This window comes from Amphiprion ocellaris, chromosome 12, assembly GCF_022539595.1.
Source record: "Amphiprion ocellaris isolate individual 3 ecotype Okinawa chromosome 12, ASM2253959v1, whole genome shotgun sequence".
NCBI lineage: Eukaryota > Metazoa > Chordata > Actinopteri > Pomacentridae > Amphiprion > Amphiprion ocellaris.
Genome location: NC_072777.1, coordinates 11,983,734 through 12,001,542, shown reverse-complemented (window position 1 = coordinate 12,001,542; position 17,809 = coordinate 11,983,734). Strand labels below are relative to the sequence as shown.

The 17,809-nt window shown below is 42.6% G+C and overlaps 1 long non-coding RNA gene across 1 annotated transcript; it reads right to left on the bottom strand.

Moving 5' to 3' along the window:
• Positions 1-1,370: 1,370 nt before the first annotated feature.
• LOC129350210 (uncharacterized) lies at positions 1,371-11,432 on the bottom strand. Its single transcript, XR_008603559.1, has 3 exons — positions 11,362-11,432; positions 10,297-10,397; positions 1,371-3,260 (listed from the first exon to the last, which is right to left on the bottom strand). It is a non-coding gene; the product is annotated as an uncharacterized LOC129350210 (long non-coding RNA).
• Between the last annotated feature and the right edge of the window lie 6,377 nt (positions 11,433-17,809).

Below are 17,809 nucleotides of genomic sequence, written 5' to 3'. Positions count from 1 at the left end.
TGACCTAAAAGGTTGGTTTCAGGAAGTATTCCACCTACAAAGTCCTCAAACATCCACCTTAAAGGAACATTCCACCAAAAATCCTTGTACATGCACCTAAAATGTTGGTTTAACTGAGTATTCCATCCAAAATCCTCAAAGAGACCTGAGGGGCTGGTTAAAAGGAATATTCCACCTAAAACCCCCAATACAGACCCGAAAGGGTGGTTTAGAAAAAATCCTTCAATGCAGACCAAAAAAGTAAGTATGGAGGAATATTCCACCTGAAATGTAGACCTGAGAAGTTGGTTTGGAAGAATATACCATCCTAAACATCCTTAAATGTAGACTAAAAGACAGTTTGGAAGAAAATTCCACCTAAAATCCTCCAATGTAGACCTAAAAGGTGAGTTTAATGGTATATTCCACCTAAAATTCACTACAGTGGACCTTGGAGGTTGGTCTGATGGTATATTCCAGCCAACATCCTTTAACATAAACTTAAAAAGTTCGTTCAAAGGAATATTCCACCTAAAATCCTTAAATGTAGACCAAAAAATCTTGGTGTAAAGGAGTATTCCACCTTAAATGTAGACCTAAAGGATGGTTTGGAGTAATATTCTACTCTAAAATCTTCCAATGTAGACCTAAAAGGTTTATCTGATGGTATATTCTACCCAACATCCTGGAACATTTACCTAAAAGGTTGGATTAATGGTATATTCCCAGAAGAACCCTGGAACATTGGGCTTAATGGTATATTCCACCCAAAATACTTGTACATATACCAAGAAGTCAGTGTAAAGGAAATGTAGACCTAAAAGGATTGTTTAAAGGAATATTTAAACGATTATTTTCATTATTTAATAATCTGTTATCAGTCAGAACCATGGCAAACTTATTTTCATCAGATTTTTTTAGTGGAAGTCACAAATAAAGGCGCTCTTGGTTTTTCCCAGCGTTACTGAGTCAAAAGCTGCTGTTTCAACACAGAACTTTCACATGCATCCACAAACCTCTCAGCACTCAAACACCCACAGACAGGAGGCCGGCTGGGCCGAGGCTCGGCGGTGTCCTCAGGCCCACGAGTCGGGAGTCGGTGAACTTGTTGGTCCGGTTTGAAGGCCTCCGTGTGGTCCAGTAGAAGTCCACGTAGTCGGTGTTGGCTTTGAACCGCAGCGACTGGCCTCCATCAGGTGGACCGGCTCGTCCTCGTAGGACTCCTCCTGTAGCCTTGAGGGGACCACAGGAACATTCAGTAGCTGTTGGAGTTCTTCCTGTCAGGCTCGTGGTAGAACGGCTCTGAAGTATATTGTACTTGTCTTATCTGGAACAATCTAACAGCCTAAACTGTTAACAGCAGTGTAAAGAAGCAAACACACAGGCATAGATTAGGACTCAAACTAGATTTATTTTAGAAAACAAATCAACTTAGAGGCATTTGTTCACACATGTGGCTGAATAGGAGGCCGTCCAATCAGGTTAGAGGTCTTCACTCTGTAGGTTGTTTGTTCGGTGAGACTCTTGGACCTCCATCAGCTGACGTGGATGTTTGATGGTCTTCTTCTCTAGTGCCAGATGATTCATCCATGAATTCAGCAGCTACAGACTGAAATGAAGCTCATGCTGCCGTTATTGAATTCCTGTTCCAGATCAAATGTTCAGAGCTCACCTTGAATGCAGCCATCTGCTGTCTGATAGTTTTTCTCATTGTAGTCTTCAATAAAGTCTTTTTCCTCATGTCAGGATGTGGTGAGACTCTTTCTCAGTCTCTACAGACGTCCCTCATTGTGCATCTCCAGAGAAGAAACAGAAAAACTGGTCACTGCTTCAGCATCACAAACGCTCTCCAGCATTGAGTGTTTTAGGAATTCATTCATTGTGTTGTGATCTTTGAAGGAGCAGAAACTTTACAGCTGCCAAAGATATGAGCTCCAATTCTGGATGTTTTAGGAAATGAAGTTCATCAAATGAACACTTGATTATTGCTGATAACGCTCATTAAATTACTGAAGAAATCTAACATAAAAACCTGTAAACTCTCAGGCAGCTTTTGTTAAAGTTTGTCTATAATTCTATCATCATGTTCTGGAACCAGGACTCTGCAGAAGTTCCTTCAATCAGATACTTGTGTGTTTCTATTTAAGGCCTCAGGTTTGAACGTACAGCTGAGGATTAGAAAGGAGTGATTTTAATGTTTAAATCAGTCCAGTAAATGTTTGGCGTGAAAATTATTAAAATTTTGATTTTGATAGATTTGTATCAAATAATATTGTAGAGTCTCACTTAAATATATCCAAATGAGTTCAGTGTATTTACATTTTATAGAATGTTTGATTTCTTAATCTCAATACCGTAGGGTCTGACCCTAAATATTATAATAATGATGTCAATTTAAATAATATTTTAGTGCAGAGTCATAAATTTTAATCAGCTAAACTTGCATAATAAATATCACTGTACAATCTTAACCTGAACATTCATATTATTGAGGTAAATTTACATAAATCATGATATTCTAGAGTCTTAAATAGAATATTTCTAACATTAATCTTTATGTATTGTGCTGATAAACAACAATAACCCAACTTTCAGATAATATTTGTTGTCTGTGATTGTGAGACTAAATTCCTCCACATTCTGGAACTGGACTGCATTTCCCAAAATGGAAACATGGACAGAATTTAATACTCATGTATCCATGGCAACGCTAACGTTTCTGCTTCTTACCAAAGTTCACAACACAAGTAAAGATTTTAATGTAAAACTTCAGGGATGACTGCTAACCATAAGTATTCTGATCAATACTTCATGATCAATATCAGGACAGATGTTACAACTCCAGCTGTTGCATTAGACTGCAGTTATTCACAGAGAAATTAAAACATCACATTCCTCATAAAAACTAGATGGGACTAGATGGGAAGTTCAGTTTTTACCTGAATCAATACAGAGATTCTATTTTCAACCAAGACTGGAATAAAAATTAGAACATTGTGAGGTTATTAATGTAACTAAATCCTTACAAATGGAAGGATTTACTGCTAAGTTCTAATTCAACTTTCAGTTGGAGCACATTGCATTCACTAAGAAAAACAGCGATACCTTCATAGCAACATTTAATAAACCTAAAGCTTCCCTGTTGGCTCATTGGTGGAGTTTGTTACTGAGCATCTGAACCTTAAATCCAGTGAGACGACCATCTTCAGTCGAGGCCAGTCAGAGAACTTCAAGACCTTCCATCAGCTGGACCAGATGTGGCATCATCTCCCTCTGAACATCTGGATGACAGGAGAAAAGACAGAAATCAAACACAGATCACAGAAATACAATTTATTCACTTTCATCATTTTATAAAAGTAGCATGAACTTTATTAACACTTGACAATATCAGTAATGAAAGTAAATGTTTTTAATCTCGTGTTGAAGCTAAATTTAAAGTCAATTTTAATGATGGTTTATCCTGAGAGGAGTGAGAATGGAGCTTTTCTTTCCTTTTTAGAATATTCCCTCAAAATATTCTGTTTATTATTGGCTTTAGAAGCATTTTTCTTTACTTATTTATTTTTAGATACCTCAGACTGATGCACTTTGCTGGTTTGCAGATAATTTCATGTACAATGACAATAAAGATCTTCTATTATAACATATTTTGCTAAAACAAGAACTGCAAACCTTCTCAACCATCTCTCAGGCTGCAAAATTCCAACTGCTACAAAGAATTTTCTGATGTAGTTCTTATTATAATCTTTACTGAACCAGCCCTGGAATTAATAAAAATCTCTATATGGATATGATTTTCTCTGATGGGATCACTATGGAAGCCGTAGTAACAATTAACTGTCCTTTGAAGGGAAAGATTAGGTCTTCTTCAGGTTGATAAAAAAAATGCTCTCCCTTTAAAAAAAATAAAAAAATGCATAAAATAAAGTAAATCTCTTCTGCACTGCACACATACTACACTTTTGTATAACTCTGGATGTCAGAGTAAAGGCAGACAGATCCACTGATCAGCCACAACATTCTGACCACTGACAGCTGAAGAGAACAACATCCATCATCTTGTTCTAATGTAACGTTCTGCTGGGAAACCTTGACGTTCATGTGGATGTTTGATATGTACCACCACCTAAACACTGCAGGACAAACAACCCCCTAGTCTCCATGGCAACAGCAGTCCTTGATGCAAGCTGCCACCCTCAGCAGGACAAACTGAAACTGCTCAGGAGTGGTCCGAGGAACACGACAGAGTTAAGCTGTTCACCTGAGTTCCACACTCCCCACATCCACATCTGATTGAGCATCTGTGGGATGGTCCAGGATCAGCCTGGTCTAGGTAGGACCCACCCTGCAATCCACAGGATCCACAGAACCCACAGGATCCCCAGAGGTTCTGATGAACCACTGGGTCAGTGGAGTTTTAGCAGCATAAAGGGACCAACACAGTATTAGTCAGGTGGTCAGAATGTTATACTGTTATATTGTCATGCTGATTATATGATCAGTAAATGTTACCATCAATTGTAACGTCCACATTGATCAGGAAAAAAAAAAAACTATCAGTTCATTCAGAAACTGTGGGGTTAAACCTAAAAACACAGACCTCAACAGCAGTTTGTTTCAAAGCAGAACACCAGCTGGTTTTCACTAAAGAAGCTTTCAAAGCAACAATTAAATGACAGTTTTGTTCTCATTAATAATAATAATAATAAATTTTATTTATAAAGCGCTTTTCCAAAAGCTCAAAGACGCTGTACATAAAATACAATAAGATAGAACAAAACAGATAATTAAAATCAGTAGATAGTAAACAAGTTCAAGATAAAATACAGAATCACTTAAGGAAAGCAGATCTAAAAAGGTGAGTCTTTAAAAGGGATTTAAATGTGGTGAGGTTGGTGCAGTCACGGAGGGCATGGGGGAGTGAGTTCCAGAGTGTGGGGGCGGCAATGGCGAAGGCTCTGTCCCCCCAATGTCGCCGGCTGGTCCTGTGCGGGATGGAAAGGAGGTTTGTGTGGGAGGAACGGAGATTCCTGGGGGGGGTGTAGGGGAGGAGCAAATCGGTAAGGTAAGAGGGGGCTAGATTATGGATGGACTTGAAGGTGAGGAGAAGCAGTTTGTACTGGATGCGGTGTGAAATGGGGAGCCAATGGAGGTTCCGCAGGACGGGTGTGATATGGTCGTGAGAACAGGTTCGGGTGAGGAGTCGGGCAGCAGAGTTTTGAATGAGTTGAAGTTTATTGAGAACTTTGGAGGTGGAGCCGAAGAGAAGGCTATTGCAGTAGTCAAGGCGGGAAGTGACGAAGGCATGAATGAGGGTTTCAGCGGCTGAGAAGGAGAGGAAGGGGCGGAGACGGGCGACGTTGCGGAGATGGAAATAGGCAGTTTTGGTGATCTGATTAATGTGGGGTTCAAAAGTGAGGTTGCTGTCAAATATCACACCGAGGTTGCGGATGTGAGCAGAAGGAGATAGGGTGGTGTTATCAATGGTAATGGGGGGGTGGGGAAATGGTGTGAGTGATTTAGGTCCGATAAGGATGAGATCAGTCTTGTCACAGTTTAGCAGGAGAAAATTTTTCCTCATCCAGGATTTAATGTCGGCCAGGCAGCTGGAGAGAGAGGGGAGGGTGGTGGTGGCGGTGGTGTTGGTGGAGATGTAGAGTTGGATATCGTCGGCGTAGCAATGGAAGTGTAGGTTGTGGCGGCGGATGATGTTGCCGAGGGGGAGGAGGTACAGGATAAAGAGGAGGGGGCCAAGTACTGATCCTTGAGGGACACCATGGGACAGGGGGGCGGTGGGTGATGTGCAGTTGTTGACCTTGATGAATTGTTGTCGATTAGTGAGATATGATGTGAACCAGGTGAGGGCGGTGCCGGTGATGTTAATGGAGGATTGAAGGCGGGACAGGAGGATGGAGTGATTGATTGTGTCAAATGCTGCAGAGAGGTCGAGAAGAATGAGGATGGTGACTTGTCCAGAGTCTGAGGAGAGGAGGAGATCATTGGTGACCTTGAGGAGAGCAGTTTCAGTGCTGTGATGAGAGCGGAATCCGGATTGAAAGGTTTCATACAGGTTGTTGGAGGTGAGGTGAGTTTTCAACTGGGCAGCGACGACACGTTCTAATGTTTTGGATATGAAGGGGAGATTGGAGATGGGCCGGAAGTTGTGAGGGGAGGTTGGATCCAAACCAGGTTTTTTGAGGATGGGGGAGACAGAGGCGAGCTTGAGGGGTGAGGGGACACAGCCAGTACTGAGGGAAGTGTTGATGATGTTAGAGATGAGGGGGGCGATAACAGGGAGGCAGTTTTTGAGGAGGGCAGTGGGGATGGGGTCCAGGCAGGATGTGGAGTTTTTAGTTCCAGTGATGAATTTGGGCAGGTCCAGGGGGGAAACGGGCGAGAAGTGGGCCAGGGGGGGAAAGTTCAGAGGGTTTGGTGGAGGAGAGGGGGGATCAAGTGAAGTGGGAGAGGTGACAAGGCTGCTGTGGATGGAGATGATTTTGTTATGAAAAAAAGAGAGGAATAGGTTGCATTTGTCAGTGGTGAACGAGTTTGAGACTGTGTCCGGGGGGGCAAGGAGTTTATTGACAGTTGAGAAGAGGGATTTGGGGTTGTTGGAGCTGGTATTGATCAGGTCAGAGTAGAAAGTGGACCGTGCAGATTTCAGGGCGTCTTTGTATTGTTGGAGGAAGTCGGAGTAGGCTTGGCGGTGAACTGTCAGGTTTGTTTTCTTGACAAGACGTTCTAGCTGTCGTTTATGGGCTTTCATGAGGTGGAGTTCAGGGGTGTACCATGGAGCAGAGTGGGAGAAAGTAACTAATTTGGATTTGAGGGGAGCAAGCTGATCAAGACAGGAAGAGAGAGTATGATTGTAGTGGTTGATGAGGTCAGTGGGGTTATTGATTGACGGGGGAGGGGAGACGGACAATGCAGTGGTCAGTGAGGCGGAGAATACAGAGGGGGAGAGTGATCTGGTGTTTCTAAAAAAGATTGTCCGTTTTTCCTTGGGCAGGGGGGTGGGGAGGCTGATGTCCATAGTTATTGCTAGGTGGTCAGAGATGGAGAGATGACAGCTGGAGATATTTAGGACTGTAAGACCAGAGGAGCAAACCAGATCGAGGATGTGTCCATGGTTGTGGGTGGGGAAATTGACATGCTGGGTGAGGTTGAGTGATTGTAGGAGATCTAGGAAGTCAGAGGCAGATTTACTGTGAAGGTTGTCCATGTGAAAGTTGAAGTCACCAAGGATGAGGACTGACGGAGATGTAGCTAATAGCTGGGTGGCAAAGTGGGAAAAGTCAGGGAGAAATGAGGGGTTTGGTTTAGGTGGGCGGTAAATGATAGCAGTGACCATTGGGGTGGGACCGGGTGATTTAAAAACAAGGTGTTCAAAGGAGGGGGAGGCAGGGATGGAAAGTGGGATGGTTGTGAAGACCTGTTTGTGGATGACTGCGATGCCGCCTCCTCGACCTTCTGGGCGGGGTGAGTTGAGGTACGTGTATCCGGAGGGGGTGGCTTGGTTGAGTGGGTAGAAGTCCAGTGGTTTGTGCCATGTTTCGGTTAGACAGAGGAAGTCCAGTTTATTGTCCAGGATGAATAATTGTAGAATGGGGCCTTTGCTGGTGACGGAGCGGGTGTTGAAGAGGGCAAAGTTCAGGTGAAGTGTGGATGTGTGATTAGGGGAGGGCTTCTGGGGACAAGGCTGTGAGGTCCGTGGAAGTGGGCGAAGGTTAGCAAAATGGCAGTTTCTGAGGGAGGGCTGCCGAGGTTGTCTGAAGCTGATGATGGTGGGGATTTGGCAGCTTGTTGAATTCTGGTACTGCGGGGGTGACGGGCAAGGGGAGCCAGAGGGGGGAGGCAGTGGGTGTGCTGGAGGGGAAAATGGGGGGAGTTCCAGGTGGGGACAGAGGGGGGCGCTGTAGCTGGGAGGCGGTTCAGTGGAGCGTGAAGAAGAGATGGATGTAAACACTGGCACTAGTCAGTCTGAAGTGTGGACGGTGTATTGGATATTTGAGATTAAAAGTGATCTGCCGGACCTGTTTGGATGGATGCCATCACTGTTAAAATATTCTGGCCTGTTCCAGAAACAGTTAAAATTGTCAATAAAGTTAATTCTGCTGGCACGGCAGAACGAGCTAATCCAGGTGTTCAGGCTGAGCAGTCTGCTGAAGCGCTCAGAGTTGTTGTTTACCGTTGGTAGGGGCCCGCTAATAAAAATAGACTTTCCGCAGTCTTTCAGTAAGTCCGTCAGATTTAGAAAATCACGTTTTGTCTGCTCAGACTGGGGGCGCGCTGTGTCGTTGCAGCCGACGTGAAGGATAATGCGGTGTACAGAGGAGGGGAGTGAGCGGAGAACGGAAGGAATTTTAACAGCGATGTCTGCAGCTGTAGCACCGGGGAATGACAGTGTGATAGCGTTAAAGAACCTGATGCCTCTCATGATACTGTCGCCAATGATGAGCGTAGAGGGGGCGAAGAGTGGGGCAAGTGGTGGACGGGAGGTTGTGAACTTACGGGAGAGGTGGCGTGGAGGGCTTCCGGCTGAGGTTGCGTCGGGGCTGGTGTGCAGAGGAGCCGCCGCGGGTGCTAGCTGTCCCTGTGGCTCGGTGTCGGTAAGGGTGGAGGTGATGGTGGAGCGATGGAAACGCGGCGATGAGGAGTCTACAAACTCGGGTTGTAGACAGCTGCCATGATGGTCCAAGTCTTTGCCGACGGACCCGGCGGAGTGGCGGCGAACCGCGTCCCGCAGCAGACGTCGTCGGGAGGTTGCGGAGGATATCCGGGTTTGGGACCGCTGGATTTGTTGCTCTCCGGAGGAGGACCGAGTGCTGCCGGTCGCCCGCGGAGGGGAGACCCTGCCGGTGGAGCCAGGCTGAGCCCGGGGGCCACCGCACGTTTGCGCGGAGGTGGTCTTTGCGCCGGCGTCCAGCGGCGACCGGGAAGTAGCCGCCCCCGATGAGGAGGCCGGCCGATCCGCAGCGTTGGACGTCGGGGGGTCCAGAGCCTTTGGCGGTCCGTCGTCTGTTCGGATGGGAGCCGCAGAGGCTCCGGCAGCTGGCAGGTTGGAGGAAGAGGAGGCGTCGCCGCCGATCAGCGTCGCCGCCGGGTTGGCGGGCCGGGGCTTGGCCGGTAGGGACAGAGCCGCAAAGCTGATGAGATTTGGTCGGGCCGGGGAGACGGTGTGGTCGTTGCGGCTGCTTTTGCCACGAATGACGACCTCGGACCAGGATGGATGTCGGTTCGGGGTTGAACAGGACGAGGGCCGGGGGCTGACGGGGACCCACGGGAGGGTGTCATGGAGGGAGGACTGGACTGAAGCGAGGTAGCGGGATTGCTTGCAGGCGACGTTCATGTAAGAGGTGAGTATATCTGATTTGATTTTTAGCTCCTCAGTTAGACGACGGATGTCAGCCTTCAGGCGGATGATGGTTGTGTTGGCTGCATCTAGTTCAGAGGTGTGGGGGGGGGCAGACAAGGAAGTGGTGTCCGGTGAAGAGTCCCTGGCTGTGTCCGCCATGTCCCTGGCTTCCGAAAACTAAACAGTGAACTAGGATTGTTACTGTGGTGCTATAAAGCCCTTATCTGCTGCTGTTTGCATCCAAACACTGTAACACTGTAACACACCGACGTGTTGAGCCACCGCAGCTAGTTAGCCGCTGCTGATAGCACTGTCCGTTAGCAGTTAGCTGCGGTTAGCCTCTGACCGGCGAAGTCTGAAAGTTCTTTACAAGGTGGTTTACGCTCAAAGTCTTTTCATCAGAAGGTGTAGCTTTGTATAAAAATAAGAATCTGTCAAAAGTCTGTCACGGCAGGACAAGGAGTTTGTCTCGCTGCGACTAATAATAATGTGGGAGCGGGAGCCCGACAAAACACGTCCTTAAGTTCAGAGTCAGCCAACATAATGTATACACATCAGGAAAAGAAAAAACTTTTATAAATATTTCATTTGTATAAGTACTTCTATACATATAAATACCTCTTTCTAAGTTTGATCAAATCACGACAACTCTGTGTCCTGTTGTACGATGTTTTCCCAAGAGATGGCGCTACCCTCATGAATGCAGCATCAACAAGTGACGTCTACAACACAACAGAAATGTCTGGAAGCCAGTGGCCACCACTTTGAGCACCTCTTGTAATTGTAGAGGCCAAAGATAACTTTTATTAATCTCATGATGTCTGAATAAATTTGGTATTGAAATATTTATGCAAGTTTTTCTTTTCCTGATGTGTGTAAACATTATTTTGGCTAACTCTGTATGATGGGTTTCTGACAGGTCACCAGGCAACATCTTTTTATAATAATGACAAACATACCTGCATTCTACAGGAGTGATTTTCCTCATGTGCAGGTAAAGAGGTGTGAGGAGCTTAGAGATGACAGGAGCAGGAGTCATCCTCACTAATTCAGCTTCCACCTAGAAACAGAAAGACCACAAACAAACACACTGATAAACTCTCAAACGTTCAACCTCACAGCCTCAAAATATCTGTTTAGGAAGTGTTGTGTTTCTAAATTCTGCTGAAAGCATTGACAGACATTCTCTTAACAAGGTTGTGTAAAAAGCAGCCTGTCCTCTGAGCTACTGAGAAATCTTCCTGAACAAAGTTTCTATGTGCAAATCAGCTCAACAAAAACTAAAGCCTCAGTCAGAGATAACAGGTATCAAAAATTATAAAGGACTTTCTTTGTTAACTCAGACTTTCTGTTTCAACCTCACATAAAAAGGGGAGTTTAACTCGTCAGGTGACTGAAAATGAACGGCTTGTGCAGTTCTAGATCCAAAAGTAGGATGTTTCAACTCATGTTTTACTACAAATACATGCAGTAATAAATAAATACAATGGTTGGTTGTTAGTTTATTCATTATTAATGTCATTTTATATACTGGATTGAACTTGAGCAGTGGAAGAGAAGGAATTTAATGAAATTATGGAGATTCAGAAAGGTAATGTTGCACAATGTTAAGTTAAGCGCAGTTTAATTCAAACCAGCTGAATGTTAAACTTCAGTGCAGCTGAATGGGTTTCAGTTAACCTTAAAGTAAAATAACTTTTTTAAAAGCTAAAATACACAGCAGAAAAATATAGGTTGAGAAGGTCATTCTAATAATGAGGACAGCTGCTGCAGCAACTAACACAGGTGTTAAGAGGTAAGTTAGCCACCTGTGTTAATTAGCCCGCTAGCTAACTTAGCCGCTTAGCTAGCTAACTTAGCCGCTTAGCTAGCTAACTTAGCCGCTTAGCTAGCTAACTTAGCCGCTTAGCTAGCTAACGCGTCCGGACCTACTGCTCAAACACGACAAAACACAACTCTTCACAAGTCGCTGACTTAGCGTACAACAAAATAACGCTACTGGTTAGAAGTATTTATCTTCTTACCGTGTTTTACTCCAAAAACAAGATCAACAGCAGCCAGAGATGCTACCTGACGTGCCGACCATAGATATACATAGAAGACTTGATACGCTAGCGCGCTGTCTTCTATATTATCTACGGTGTGACCAATCACTGCTCTCTGGCTCTCAGTCAGTCTGACCAATCACTGCTCTCTGGCTCCGCCCTCTGAGAATCTTGTTGTCGTTTGGCTCCACACTTGCTGATGACCACTTCCGGTCTCAGAAAATGAAAAAACGGACCTTTTTTCGTTTCTCTCTTACTGATTTTACTTTCTTGTTATTCTAAATATAAAACGAAAATCAAAGCATTTAAAAAAAAATCGTATATCCCTTTTTGATCATGAAAAGGAAAAACGCCTTGTATTTCAATTTTAATTTTTGTATTTTAAAACGAAAATCAAATAACCACTCGTTTTTGTTTTTCAATACCCGTTTCAGAACGGAAAATCCAATTACCAGATCCGTACACGGACCCACCACACACACCTTTGACACACTTCCACACATTAGTTGAGGAGCCATGAAAACCTGGTCGTGCCAAACTATTTTACATCTGGCGAAGCTCTCCAGCAAACTACAGCGTCGGATGAAGAGTCCAGCCACTCGTCTGGCCCGGATTCTGCCACCAGCGCGGATGAAGCCGATCTTATCGAAGGAATTGATCATTCCAGTGACATGTAAGTCTGTATTCATGAGAAGTTGTTTGTTTTGAGTTGGAGAAAAGTAAAGAAAGTATAATATACATGTAACGCCGCCGAAAGCATTCCGCGCAAAATACGCATCATTTTTACAAGTCATGTGCTGCGCACAGCTAACGTACCACGTAACTTTTTCTGTGTGCAGCATTTACAATGTTGGGAAGGAGGAGGAGGAGGAAGAGGAGAGAATGGAGGTCTCCTGCTGTCCTGGTACCCCAGCGAGAGGTAAAGGGACAGACCGCCTCCAGCCAGGAGACGCTGCAGCAGCCGCTCCACCAGCGAGCGCTCCGGGCCAGAGGCCTCCCTACAGCTGGCTGGAAAACTGAGAAGGAACCTGACAGCTTACCTTCTCTGCCACATTTCCTGCCCCAGAGGAGGCCAGGTGTCCAGCCACCTCTGTCAGAATATGTGGACAGCCCTTCTCCATCAGACCTGTCCAAGTACTTGGACCAGGAGACCATCAAAATACTGTTTCTGATTCAACTCAGTAAAAACGATTTTCTTTTATTTTCAAATGCACTTTTTATGGTCTGACCATGGTTTTGTACATAAAATATGTGTGTTCATAAGTATCTGGCACACTTAGAAATTTGATTGCACTATTGTAAATAATTTGTTTTGATGCTGATGTTGTCTCTTTGCAAATTTTGCAGTTTTGTTTATTTTCGTTTTTTTCAGGTTACAAAATTGACCATATCTCAAAAAGCAAATTATGTACAGACTCCAAATAAATTTCCTGTGGTTCCAAAGGATATTGTGCAACTTTTTTACATTTACAAATTTGAGGGATACAGCTATGCAATTTCTGTATTTTGAAATATGTGAAAAAAACAAAAACGAGTTTCATTTTTTTAAGGTTTATTGCACCTTTAAGCAATTTTTTTGTAGTAGTTAAGACATAAGTAAATACATATTATTAAAAAATTAAGATATCAGGGTTATTTTGATGTAAAGCAAATAAAAATACTCCAAAAAATGGCACTACAGCATGTAAAAATGTAAAAATATGTCCTGGCGGACTTGCACAATGGTGGGTCTTAAAGGGTTAAAAAAAATGAATACACTGTACACCCACTTGACGGGGTTTCTTTTACTTTGTGAGTCACAAATGAGTTTGACTTTCAGTGTTGTTTATGCAGCTTTTATGAAACCCCAAGTGAGTGAGTTCACTGAGATTCAACTCAGGAAGACTTAATGACAGTCCTGATCCAGCGATCACTGTGAAATTTAAAGCAGATCTAAACTGACAATAAACAAGTGCCAGGATGTACAGTATTACACAGTCATAGTGGAGAAATGTGGTCAAATATTTCTAATATTAATAGTTAAATAGAAATAACCGTTTTTTAAAATCCTCCGCATCAGTTAAATCTAAATCTTGCTGTGGTCTGAAAATTCAAGTGGATTTTGTGTGATTTCAGTCCTTGAAGTGCTGAAGGAATGAAAGAAATATGCTCTATTTTGTAGCTGACTGAAAAATGATTCTACTCGTCTTACTTAGCTTTTATCAAACACATTGAACAGTTTTTATCGAAAGCATTTCTGCATATTGGAAGCCTTGTGAGAATGAACTACATTTAAATCCACTCTGTTGTTAGGGGTTACAGTGTGGACTCTGTTATAAGGCTGATGTTGGATGACTTATGCACCTTCAAATGTATTATTTCAACCAGTTAAACAGCAGTTGGATGAAATATTATCTGTTCCCAGAATATGAAGACAGAAGACAAATCATTTAAAAATGTATGAGTGCATTAAGAAATCAGTGAGTTAAGGTCCCTGAACACAAACATCCTGTTCAACGCCCGTCATTGTACTTTTGGTTTGAGCTTGTACCTTTCTAGTGGCGTAAAGTTCCATTATGTCTTTAAAACAACCCACAAAGTGCTCTTAAGTAATGTTTTAAACCCACTGATGTTTGTTAGTGTCTCACAGTGAAAGACTGCACTGCAGCAAAACATTAATTTTATGAAAAGCCCACACAATCCACAGTGGTTGGAGAAGATTGAAATCTACCAGTTGCTGCCTGGAAACTGACTTTGTGGAAGATACTGTTTCAGTTATTGATGGTGGTGATAGAGGATGACAATCATCTGATCCTTTTACAACAACACCACCCAGTGGACAGACTGCATCACTGTAGCATGATGAACAGAGCTGCTGTTCCCAGGAGGAAGAATGGATTTCTAAAATGAAGCTTTCAGACACAGGAGGAAATACAAGGAACATCCTAAAGGAAATAAGTAGCTGAACCGATGCAGCTGAGAGTCTGTGCTATTATTCACAGTCTTTAGCGCTGAGATTAATAACAGCATACTTGTGTACCACGTCAGTACACTGACTACTCTTATGCATGTTCAAAAAGCCTCCCTTTAGTCAAAAATGCATTCCACTGTTATATCATTTGGATGCTTGAGCTCCACTGTGAGTAAGGCCAGTTTGTTTTCACATTCGTCTGCTGAAGAGGGAAAGCTCAAGTTCATTTGCAGTCACAAGTACTAGCAGGATTTTGTGACATCAGGACTAGTCTGATGTTCATAATGCAGATTCCACTTTTTGTTCATTTGTGTAATTGTATCCCATCTCTTGCCACCAGGGTAGCCACTGTTCTTCCTCAGATCCACACATGAAAATACAGTCATAAACCCAGTCAGCTACAAAGGTTGGGCTGGAGGATATGGGGGAAAATCAACCATCAGAAAGGAGAGAAAAATAATCTAACAATGACAATGAAAAAAGAAAAAGAAAAAATGAAATGATGGAAGTCCTCAGAGTTGCAAAATACAACAAACAGAATATAAATTACTAATTATATAAAAACAAGCAAGACCCCTGGGAATGTCTGCATCAAGACAACAGTGAGATACAATCAGACACCAGAATATAGTCACTGTCAAACCAACATTATTTAGGCGGAATGGCAGGATTTTTTCTTTTGCTTTTTTTAAAGCTTTGCTAGAACATGGTAGAATATTCCATTGAGTACTGCCTCTGTATAAAACCATTCTCTTCATTGGTCAAGTTCTTCAACCATATGTATCACTGGTACATAAGATGTAGAGTGTAGGTATTAAAATTTTTATTTTTTAAAAAAAGCTAGAAAATTGCATAGAAGTCTGTCCTTATCTTAAATCCAGTGGAGAGACTCATGCATGCCCTCTATACCTGAACTGGAGGGATGCAGTGACAACAGGAGCCAACCTGTCAACCTTTTTAAAAAAAAAAAACAAAAAAAAAAAAACTTGCATTTAGATTCTGCATTTTTCAGTGAGTAAAAAGGAGTATGCATAATTGTATTGTATTTTAACAAAATCATTCAAATTCTGGGGAGGGCAAATGGCATCAATTATTAGTAAAAAGAGGCCGGATATGTGGAGGGATCTCTTTAATAAGAGTGATAATATTGTCTATTTGACATTGTCTACAAAATAAATACGTCTTTCGATAAATTATTTGGAAAGTCGTTTCTTAAAAATGTCATGATGACAGAACATGCAACATCTTTCATGTACAACAGACCCCTGTGTTCTGTTAAAACATATGAATGTAATGTATTACAGTATTCTTTGTCCAAACTGTTCATTATATGGAAAATAAATGAATTTACATGCTTTGTTGAGCAACTAAAGGGCTCATTACCATTAAATGTGTCCAAATAAATTTGGAGCACCTTTTTGATTCGCTCACAGAACTGAAGAGCAGAATTCATTTGTATTTCCTTGTCCATCTTTCACAAACATATGTAAAAAATGGTTCCTTTCCTACTCTGACATGAACACAATGAATATGAAACACAGCATAATAGAGGAAATGATACTTGACTGTCCCTCATTTTGCTTGTGGACGGGGACATGTTTGTGTGTCAGTGCTCAGATACTGGTTCCCATTTGTGCCACAACATCCAAACCTCCACCCTGCAACCAGAGCCTCTCCTCCATCTATCAAACTGTCACATCGTCCCCACACAGCACTTTGAGCTGTCGAACGTTTGAAGGTATTGCAGAGGACGCTCTCATCCAGAGCAACACATGCTGTCACTAACAGGAGCCCAGAAACAGACACAAGTTGTCAGACCACCAATACTGAAAGTAACGAGGCAGGTGACACAACAAAATCCCAAAATATGAAATAAAACCAAATAGAAACAGCACGCCTGTGACCACACTTGTGAGAAGAACTCTCACATCTGCTCCTGAAAAGTTTAAATGTGAGATCTGCAGAACTCAACGTTTTATTGTAAAATGCCATTTGCAGAGAGTTCCTTAACAGCACTCCACCGATTTCACAATTCAATTTAATGTCATGTCAGACTAATAACACAATGCAAATCAACTGCCAAGAGTCCATCTGAGATTTGCTGTGTTGTTCTAGTAGTGATTCCTTTTGCCTGGAGCCTCAAGCAGAGACATGAACTGCAGAAGTCTGGTAAACTTACTTTTTTCTATAGACTTTTAATTTCTAAACTACTCCAAGTCTGCAAACAACCCATCAGCAAACTTGTCTTTAGACCCAAACAATGTTGACTGAAGTGACATCGCTTGAGCACATTTATCAGGTTTAACATGTATAAAGAATTAACCACTGATGTGTCACATTGGTGGAGCTTTGGCCGTTCCTAGCATTATATCTTATGAGACTTTCCTTCGGTAAAAATGACTCCATGGATCATTAGTGAAGCAGGTTTTTATGACCCACTATTACATCCTAATGTGACGCAACCCTCTGGTTACCGCAGTCATTCTCACATTACAGTGCCACATAATCCACAAAGAGGAGGTCAGGGTGGATGGATGGACTGACAAAACTTGGAACTTCAACTCTGTGCTGCACTCTTCATTACTTCATGTTAAGGCAACTTTTTTTTTAAACAATGATCCTGCAATAATCCTAACCCCATGTGCACTTCTGTTACTGTGACAACAAAGGTATAACCTAAATCTCATGTTTAACTAAATCCTAAACTGTGGTACAAAATATCTGTGCTATGAGAGGCTAGGGACTAATGGTCTACATGATCATTATTGGAAGAACCTGGAGTACACACATGCATATGAGGACACATATATGCAATATAGGAATACTGTTCTACTGGCAGTTTCATGCTGTTCCACTGATTGAGATTTAGCAACATAACAGCAAAGGCTAGGAGGAGGGATGCTAACCAACATGAATGTAAACAGAAATGTTGGCAACAGGGTTGCCTAAATATCAATTACAGATGGATGTATCCTCTGAAAAGTGACCTGGCTTGAATGTGGAAATGATTTAAGTCTGCACCCTTGCTAACAGCTAGCAGGATGTAGCTAATACAGTTGCAAAAATATGTCAGATTACATAGAAATCTATCAGAAAATGACTGTACTTCTCACTTCATCTGTCACTTCAGCAAACATTTTCCTGACAAGTTAATGGCCTCAATCAATAGTTTCACGTCTCCCTCAAGACAGCACAATATTGATTTTGTAAGACATGGTCCAATTTAGAGTAAAATAGATGATAAAGTAAGAAATGCTTTAGACAAGTTGCTACCATATGGCCATCCATATTGTCCTCTAGGTACAACCCCTTGCTCAATGCATCTTGTTTTAAAAGACCAAGGTGGCAATGGCCAAATTCCAAACTGGAGCTTTCAAAATATTCATCAACCAATGGGTGAGATCTTAGTGACTACATCCATGTTTTATATACAGCCTCTATTGTTAGTCCACATATTACAAAACTGCAAACTCAAGA